Below are 10,284 nucleotides of genomic sequence, written 5' to 3'. Positions count from 1 at the left end.
CAAAATAAAATACTTAACACTAATAACTACACTAATACTAAGATCACTAATAAAAAATCCACTCCACACACAGCAAAGCCACTACTCTCTCTGAGAGATATCCAAGTAGACATGAGGTAATGTGTCAATGGAGGTGACATCACAGACACTACAATGGAGGTGACATCACAGACACTACAATGGAGGTGACATCACAGACACTACAGGGCTGCTGCCTCAGCACCCTGCACACAGCTATCATTGTTATATTACCAGATTACATATGTATTGGGCACCTCTATAACTGTTGTACATAATGTTTATATGTAGAATAAATGTAGCAACCATGTAATAAATGACACCCCTATAATTATTGTCATACATGTAAAGACTATGGCTTCCCTGCGCCCCTCATTTCCCCATCGGCGCTTGGAACCCTAATTGCAGGTAATCGCTGGTGGCACACACCTGCACCCACTTCCAAATATTATACACTGTTGCATACTTCCCAACATGACCCTCTCCAGGAGGGAGACAATGCTCTGGTCCTGGACTTCCCTGGTAAGAGGAGGGTCTGCAGCACAGTTCAAAATTCAAATAGGGGAGCCTCACCAACTGTGATTTCACACACTGCCCAACATCACTGGCTGGGACTCACTGGCAGTTGGTGTGACTCCCCTATTTGAATTTTGGACTGTGCTGCAGCCCCACCTCTGGAGCCTCCACCAATCATAAATTAGCAGGGAAGTCCAGGACCAGAGCATTGTGTCCCTCCTGGAGAGGGTCATGTTGGGAGGTATGCTGTTGCTAATAGTGGCACATGGCATACTAATTAAATATTCCATGTAATTGTTAGCGCAGCACAGAGTCAGTGTCATTTGTATTACAGCAATTCAACTTTACTCCTTAGCAAATTTAGGCCCCCATTTACTAACGAGTTTTATCACCAAAACGAGTGATACATTTCACTGTGTATGATAAATGGGGATCCAGCCAATCAGCTCCCAACTGTCAACTGTTAGTGAAATTTATCACTCGTTTTGGTGATAAAACTCGTTAGTAAATGGGGGCCTTAGAATGATCTATATGGCTTATTAACTATAGCAGTAGCACCCACTTATAGCAATCACCCTTTATTATAGCTATATAGTGTAATAGGCGCGTTAGTCAGACAATGCATACACAGGTTGTCAGATCCACTTTGCTGTACTTTATGCCAGAACGTCATAAAGACAGCAGCATGTTCACATCCAGTAGTTTCTAAAGAAAACGCTGCCATCCTGTCACTGACTATACACAGTGGCGACACAAGGGGGGTGCGGAGGGTGGGCCTGCCGAGGGGTGACACCAAGAGTGCCAACTTCCCCTCAGTGACAGGACCCGAGTGCTGCACTCAGGGACGGATTAAATGATGCTCTTATTCACACAGGCAGCTCATAGAAGTTGGTGCTATTTTCTCTTATATCAACATAACACAGGAAAAAGTCAGTGTTATGGGGTCCATACATCTGCACTGTATCGCCCCAATTTCCCGTTCTGTCCAACGGTGGGGTCGGGGAATTAGGGAAAATTTATCATGTTAGAAATCCTCGATTCACTGATCCCGACTGAAAAATGATTGGGGTCAGGGATTTTTCACATGCTGTTTTTCCCCAATCCAACGATGGATTGCGGATAGGAAGAACGGGGAATTAGGGCTTTAGATGCGTCGTCTGCATTACTCTATAGCAGTGGTTCTGATCCTCAGTCCTCAAGTTTACCCAACAGGTCATGTTTTAAGGATTTCTATGTGTGGAAGAAGGCTGAATAATTAATGACCCAGCAAAATTGATTAACTCACCTGTGCAAGATTAAAGAAATCCACAAAACATGACCCGTTGGTGGCACTTGATGGCTGGTGTGAGAAACCCTGGCTTACAGTAAGAGCCTTCAGTTGTGTATCAGTGAAATCACATGTACCTGTGATGCTGGATATTACTGGGGAAGGACGGAGGGATCTTCAGATATTGGGCAGCTCCTCAGAGATAAAATGCTGGAGTCTCTCTAGGTATTGTTCGTATTCCTCTAAGTCATTGTGCCCTCCTCCTACCACCCAGAGTGGCCGCACAGCCTGTGGGCAGCGTTCGTAGAGTGCCAGTCCATGGGAGAAGCCCACAATCTCGTCATCAGTGCCGTGTATGATGAGCACAGGACAGGTCACCTTGGCGATTTTGTCAATGCTGCAAAGGACATGGTACAAAGGAATTATACAACAGAAACAACATGTAATAGGGCCACTAAATATATAGACTGGAAAATTGCCAAAATACATCATACAACATTCAAAGCTGCTCATGTAGAAGATCACATACTATGGCAGAACTTATGTGGGACAATTAATATACTGTTGGTAAAGAGGAAAGTGCTATCTATTGGCCTAATAAGCCAAAGTCATGCACGATACCTTATTTTGTTTTCAGTATACAATATAAAAGTAGTGCAATATGTATAAATATCCATGGTATATTGGGAATAAAAACCAGTCCCTGAGGTTACTTGTCTGGGATCCAGTGTATAAGTTGTGTAAAGTTGCCTCAATGCTCCCGTTGCTGCTATGCCAGCTCCCGCTGTCTGACAACGTGCTGCCTGACTGATAATACAATGGGGCAGCATCAGTGAGGCAAGTGCACAGATATCGATGGCTTCTCCTTGTTCCTGCCAACATGTCTCTTCCTCAGACAGCCATACCTCTCAACTTTTAAGTCTATCTATTTGGGGCGCCGTAGGAGCGTGCATCCAAAAAGGGGCGGAGCTTTGTGTATTTTGGAATCACATCTTAGTTGTGTGACATGTTTTTGTTTAGTGCAGTATTGTGTGGAATAAGATGCCAATGCTGGGCATATAATGTGTGGCATCATACATATAAGTGCATTATTGTGAGGCACTTTGGGTGAAGGACAACCACCTTTGCCCAAAATGCCACACCGTAATGCACTTATATGTATAATGCCACATATTATATGACCAGCGTTGGCATCTTATTCCACACAATACTGCACTAAACAACAACATGTAACACAAAATAAGATGTGATTCTAAAATACCTTTTGCATCACCAGTTTATCTGACCTACTTGCTATTTATTTTTAAATATATGAATGTGTTACCTATGAGACTGCAAATGTGTTTTTTTACTTAAAAAAAAAAAAAATCAAATAAAAAAATCACATGATTTAAGAGATGAGCGGGTTCGGCACCCGAACTTCGGAGATCCGTGGTGATCAGAGGCGCCCCTCGGATCTCTCCTTCTGCCATGGATCCCTAATCGAGGTAAAACCTCACGATCCTCTGTCCGATCTCGAGGTTTTGCCTCGAGCGCCCATCTTTAAAAATCCTTTTGCCTTCAATGGGCAAAGCACTGATAGGTTGACAGAGCCATCTGTCACGGCTCTCAGCCAATCTGCATAAGCCCGTTGAATGCAGGGAAAAAAGAAGATGGTGCTGGTTCCTGCGGCCATCACCCTCCGCTGCCAACACACCAGCTGTCGGCACCCCCACCGCCGGCAGCCTCGTTGCTGACACCACTGAATCCCCCATGCTGCCGACACCGCCGGCACCTTGCATTGAAAACACCCCTGCACTGCTGACACAGTCAGCAAACCTGCTCTGAGGACACCGCTGGCACCCCCGATCTGCTGACACCACCTGTACCCTGCACTGAGGACACTGCCAGCACTCCTACACTGCCATTCCATGTACTGAGGACACCGACAGCAACCCCGCACTGCCGACACAGCCAGCAAACCTGCACTGAAGACACCACCGGCACCCCCGCTCTGCTGACACCGCCGGTACAGTGCACTGAGGACAATGCCAGCACCGCAGCACTGCCATTCAATGTACTAAGGACACCGTCAGCAACCCTGCTCTGCCGACACTGTTGTCACAGTAAGTGCATTATTGGTGTATCCAACCCACACTGTATAGCACACTGTATGTTGGAAATTGGAAGCTGAACTGCCACATGATAGTGCCGCCCACTCTGTCGCTTAGCTTAGTCAGCTAGCTAGCTGGATGAAACCTTTAGGCCTTAACTAGATGAAAAAAAGAATATTGTGAGGTGGTCAAATGTGATTGGAAATGACTGGAAATAAATGTTATTGAGGTTAATAATACTGTAGGAACAAAAACAGGCCCATTTTATGTGATTTTAGTGGTTTTTATGATATTTTAAGAGAAAATCCAGAACCAAAACCGAAAAACAAAACACCAAGGAAAAAAATCCAAAACCAGATTCAGAATCAAGACCCAAAACCAAAACACGAGGGTGGGCGCACTTCTCTAATTTTTTTACATTTGCAGTCTCATAGGTAACACATTCATATATTTAAAATAAATATCAAGTAGGTCAGATAAACTGGTGATGCAAAAGGTATTTTAGAATCACATCTTATTTTGTGTGACATGTTGTTGTTTAGTGCAGTATTGTGTGGAATAAGGTGCCAACGTTGAGCAAATAATGTGTGGCATTATACATATAAGTGCATTACGGTGTGGCATTTTGGACAAAGGTGGTTGTCGTTCGCCCAAAATGCTTCACAGTAATGCACTTATACGTATAATGCCACTCATTATATGACCAGTGTTGGCATCTTATTCCACACAATACTGCATTAAACAACATGGCACACCAAAAAAGATGTAATTCTAAAATAAAAGTTTATCTGACCTACTTGCTATTTATTTTAAATATATGAATGTGTTATCTATAAGACTGCAAATGTGTTTTTTTTACTTAAATAATGAGATTTTATACATTGGTAGTCTCATAGGTAATGCATTCATATATTTAAAAATAAATAGCAAGTAGGTCAGATAAACTGGTGATGCAAAAGGTATTTTACAATTACATCTTATTTTGTGTGACGTTGTTTAGTGCAGTATTGTGCGGAATAAGTTGCCAAAGCTGGGCATATAATGTGTGGCATTATACATATAAGTGCATTACGGTGTGGAATTTTGGGCAAAGGTGGTTGTCCTTTGCCCAAAATGGCTCACAATGCATTTATACATATAATGCCACACATTATATATGCCCAGTTTTGGCATCTTATTCCACACAATACTGCACTAAACAACAACAAGGCACACAACATAAGATGTGATTCTAAAATACCTTTTGCATCACCAGTTTATCTGACATACTTGTTATTTGTTTTAAATATATGAATAAATGTATAAAATCACATGATTTAAGTAAAAAAAGCACACTTGCAGTCTCATAGGTAACACATTTATATATTGAAAATAAATTGCAAGTAGGTCAGATAAACTGGTGATGCAAAAGGTATTTTAGAATCGCATCTTTTTTGTGTGCCGTGTTGTTGTTTAGTGCAGTATTGTGTGGAATAAGATGCCAACGCTGGACATATAATGTGTGGCATTATACATATAAGTGCATTACGATGTGGCATTTTGGCCCTCATTCAGAGGCGCTCGCAAGAAGCGACGGCTCATTCTGAATGAGGACGGCCGCTTCTATTTATAAGTACCACCCACAGCTTTAGCGACCGACCAGGTTGATGGTCGCGATGGTCAAGACCATCGCGACCATCGGGGCTTGCGACGAGACCCTAAGGTTGGGTCTCGGCAGCCGCAAGCGCCAGGGAGCTTCCTGCTCTGATCGAGCAGGAAGCTCCCCACTGACATCACTGCTGATGTCAGTGCATTCGCCCACAAAACGGCAGGCGTTGTGAAACCACACCCCGGCCCCGCCTACAAAATGGGCCGAGCTGTCAATCAACATCGACAGCTGGCCCTTTTGTAGTGAGCTCCGGAGCGAGAGAATTTCTCTCTCGCTCCAGGGCTTGCGCTGGCGCAGTGCGACCGCTGCACATGCGCAGGGCCTAAACATCGACCCGGTTGCGAGCGCTCAGCACTTGCGACCGGGTCTGAATGAGGTCCTTTGTCCTTTGCCCAAAATGCCTTACAATAATGCACTTATACGTAAAATGCCACCAGGGCCAGACAGGGAATAAAAATAGGCCCTGGCATTTAAAGCATACTGGCCCACCTTGGCGTCAGCATTTGGCCCCAGGTGTAGAATCCTCAACTTACTATTCCTGACTCCTACTTCTTCTTAGTCTTTGCTCTTACACATATACACTACCGTTCAAAAGTTTGGGGTCATTTAGAAATTTCCTTATTTTTGAAAGAAAAGCACTGTTTTTTCAATGAAGATAACATTAAATTAATCAGAAATACACTCTATACATTGTTAATGTGGTAAATGACTATACTAGCTGCAAACTTCTGGTTTTTAAAGGAATATCTACATAGTTGTATAGAGGCCCATTTCCAGCAACCATCACTCCTGTGTTCTAATGGTGTATTGTGTTTGCTAAGCGCGTTAGAAGACTAATGGATGATTAGAAAACCCTTGTGCAATTATGTTAGCACAGCTGAAAATGGGTTTGCTCGTTAGAGAAGCTATAAAACTGGCCTCCCTTTTTGCTAGTTGAGTATCTGGAGCACGACATTTGTGGGTTCGATTATCCTCTCCAAATGGCCAGAAAAAGAGAACTTTCATGTGAAACTTGACAGTCTATTCTTCTTCCTAGAATTGAAGGCTATTCCATGCGAGAAATTGCCAAGAAACGGAACATTTCCTACAACGTTGTGTGCTACACCCTTAAGGATTCTGGATTTCAAACTCTATACGCTCCTACCTATACCTTCTAAAACCTGCCTATAAACCTCTAAAATTGACGCTATTTGCATACGCAGTCATACAGTAAAATAAAGACTTTAGACCTTGAACCTGTGTTTCCAAAGCACAAAGTATTATTAAACCAAAGTACAGATAATACACGCTGTGATCTAAGTACAATTTAGTGCAAAGAAATTATACAGACCCACGATACAGTTATTACATATGCAAAAAAACAGTGATTAAACTTCAAACAATGAGAGAGGGAGAGAGGGAGAGATGTCTGCTGTGAGCACATTTCCAAGATGGCTGATGAGGGGGTGTGTTTGGGGGGGGTTGTTAGGGCCCGTCCTATTGTTCAAACCGCATGGTCTCCGAACACAAACTCCATTTTGAATGTAAGAAAACTCACATAATGTTGTAACTCTGTAAATCATATATCCATTAATGATCATACTTATAATAACTACAACAACCTATTTGTACTATACAACAACAAAACTGAGTAGAATTATAACTATAATAACAAAACTATTAATTGACAACTTCCATGAATCAAGCACGTTTCAATGGGGGGGGAGGGGAGTATCACATGTAATGCCATTGTCTAACCCACGTGCTGGTAGCCATCTTTAACAAAAACTGCAGTGTCTATCTTATACACGATTATTACTTGTACCATTCAAAGCTGTTATTAATTAAACTTCCATGATATAACACTGATACCAGCCTATGGTTACATTCATGATACTATACAAACTTATTCAGATAGTAATTATCATATAGTAGCCAAAATACCAGTACTCACAATACACAATTCTATCATAATACTGAAATAACACCAAACCCATGCCAGTCTTATTGCCATAATCACACTATTAATAATTCACCATTCCAATGAATCAAGTACATGGTACCAGGCCCATATCACAAAAGGAACAACACATGGAACCAAGTATGTATGTATATCTCAGTCAGACCCATATTGAATACTACTATTACAAATTCACTTCATTATTAAATGTTAACACAGCCTTTACCAGACTACAATACAAACGAGTTACACATATACAGGGGTATTCAATATGTGAGCGATAACATCGTTTTTGCGTTAATATCGGAGCTATGACGTCATTATCGCAGGTTTTAGTTTTACACTGTATTCAATATCAAAGACTTATCGCAGTTTTGAAAAGTCTTTGATATAAAACGGGGATAACTTTTCACCATTGAATGTTGAAAAAAAGTGCAGAATTGGGGTTTAGGGGCGCAGGCTTAAAGAAAATAGCCTGCACCCCTGGGACTGACATTTAAAAAAGAACTGTGTCAAAAAAAGTTTTAAAAAAAAATAGGGACATCCCAAAAAATTAGTTTAAAAATTGGGGTGAAAAAAAAAAAAGGGAAAAAAATTATTAACAATAGGGAAATAGGTTCAGGGCTATTCTGCAAGTATGCGGCAGGTGTTTTCTAGAATAGATTTATAGCGGCAGGTGCACAAATGCAGAATTTTTAAAAACTTAATTTAGGGACATCAAAATACGCTAGTACCGATTCTCATGTACCCCAAATTTGATGGGACCACTTAAAAAAACGAAAAAAAAAACCTAAGTGCTCTTCTGCAACACTTCTTCAATGTCGGGAAAAAAACACCTGCTGCGGCTATTTAAATCCCCGACTTTCAATTAAAGGCTAAAACGGGGGTACCCATGGTGTTCCCCCATGTTTTTACAACTTTAGGGGGGTCTTACAATTATTTTAAGCAAATCCAACTTCGGAGTTTCCCGTTTTCGTTAATTTTATATAGAATACGGGGATAAGCGGGAGCGCGCACCAGACTTTAACGTAGGTAAAAACTCCGATATGAAACGTTAACTTCGGCAGTGAAGTTAACGTTTCATATTGATTACCCCTCAAAGTCTACTACTGATTGAGACAAACTTGCTACAAATACACTAACTACCCAAGGGATATTCAAAGCATTACAGCTTGGTAACCTTGCTGTTAATCACCATATTAAACACTACACACAATCTATATAAGCTATATATAGATTAATACAAACTTGTTACAAATATCCAAATAGGCTAACTAATGTACAGTTTACTTAGCCATTATGAGTAGATATCTCCAGGCCTCCTGGGAAATGAAGCTGCATTTTGGCCTCCTTCTGGGGGGGGGGCTGCTCTGCCTGTGTCTCTGGTGTCTCCTTGCAAGAATGTGTGTTCCCAGTGTGTCCCTGTAAGGGTGTCCACAGTGTAAAAGCCATACTCCTCCCCTCACCTGTGAAAAGGGCTTTCCAAACCCCCACCTTGAAACTACTATCCCACCAGTGTGATACAAATGCTAAACAGGTCACTTCAAATGGCCACAGATCAGCCTGCAAAAGCTTGCTGCCCCTTATTGCCCCCCTGCATGCATAACTAAGCTGCTAACATTTTACAAGGTACATTTTGGTGTTTTAACTCTCTACGGTCCATAAGTTGAGAATGCATGTTGCGATCTTCACCCCGATGATACCAGGAAGCTGTGGATAAAGTGCAGATCAGTATAACACCTAACATGGCTTACTTATCATGTATTAAACCTTATATACCAAATAGTCTTTATTTCACAGCATTTGTAATAAATGAATAAAACTTGGATCTTTTACTTTATAGCTATGGAACCTTTTGTGTAAGTGTGCATTATGTAAGTATTAGGGATATGAAAAAAGACGCTACTTTGCTATGTGATTGCGCACGCATGCAGCTACTAAACAGCGTTCGCATGTAGGCTATTATGTATTTACTAATGTGCGACATATTAACAGCGCAACTGTGTGTATTAATGTGCGTATGAGGTATGGTAAAATATGCGATCGCATGATGCTAACAGTAGCATCGCCATATGTACTTAAGTGTGAGTTTAGCTAAAATGGCGCTGGGCGGTCATTCGCAAAATGGCGTCTTGCAGATTCTTGTTTCTAAAATGGAGTCTAGCTGCCATTCGCAAGATGGCGTCGCGCAAGCTAATTTTTACGCTGATTCCGTCTCAGCCACTGATACAGCTTCGACACCCTTCAGAGAACAGCACACACAGGCTCTAACCAGAGTAGAAAGAGAAGTGGGAGGCCCGGTGCACAACTATGCAAGAAGACAAGTACATTAGAGTCTCTAGTTTGAGAAATAGACGCCTCACAAGTCCTCAACTGGCAGCTTCATTAAATGGTACCCACAAAACACCAATGTCAACGTATACAGTGAAGAGGCGACTCCGGGATGCTGGCCTTCTAGGCAGATTGGCAACGAAAAAGCCATGTCTGAGACTGGCCAATAAAAGGAAAAGATTAATATGGGCAAAAGAACACAGACATTGGACAGAGGAAGATTGGAAAAAAAGTGTTATGGACAGACTAATCGAAGTTTGAGGTGTTTGGATCACACAGAAGAACATTTGTGAGATGCAGAACAAGTGAAAAGATCCTGGAAGAGTGCCTGATGCCACCTGTCAAGCATGGTGGAGGTAATGTGATGGTCTGAGGCTGCTTTGGTGCTGGTAAAGTGGGAGATTTGTACAAGGTAAAAGGGATTTTGAATAAGGAAGGCTATCACTCCATTTTGCAACGCCATGCCATACCC

Source organism: Taudactylus pleione, unplaced genomic scaffold (genome assembly GCF_031769625.1).
Source record: "Taudactylus pleione unplaced genomic scaffold, aTauple2 ptg000699l, whole genome shotgun sequence".
Taxonomy (NCBI): Eukaryota; Metazoa; Chordata; class Amphibia; order Anura; family Myobatrachidae; genus Taudactylus; species Taudactylus pleione.
The sequence above is the reverse complement of the archived record's forward strand: the minus strand, read 5'-3'. Positions refer to the sequence as shown.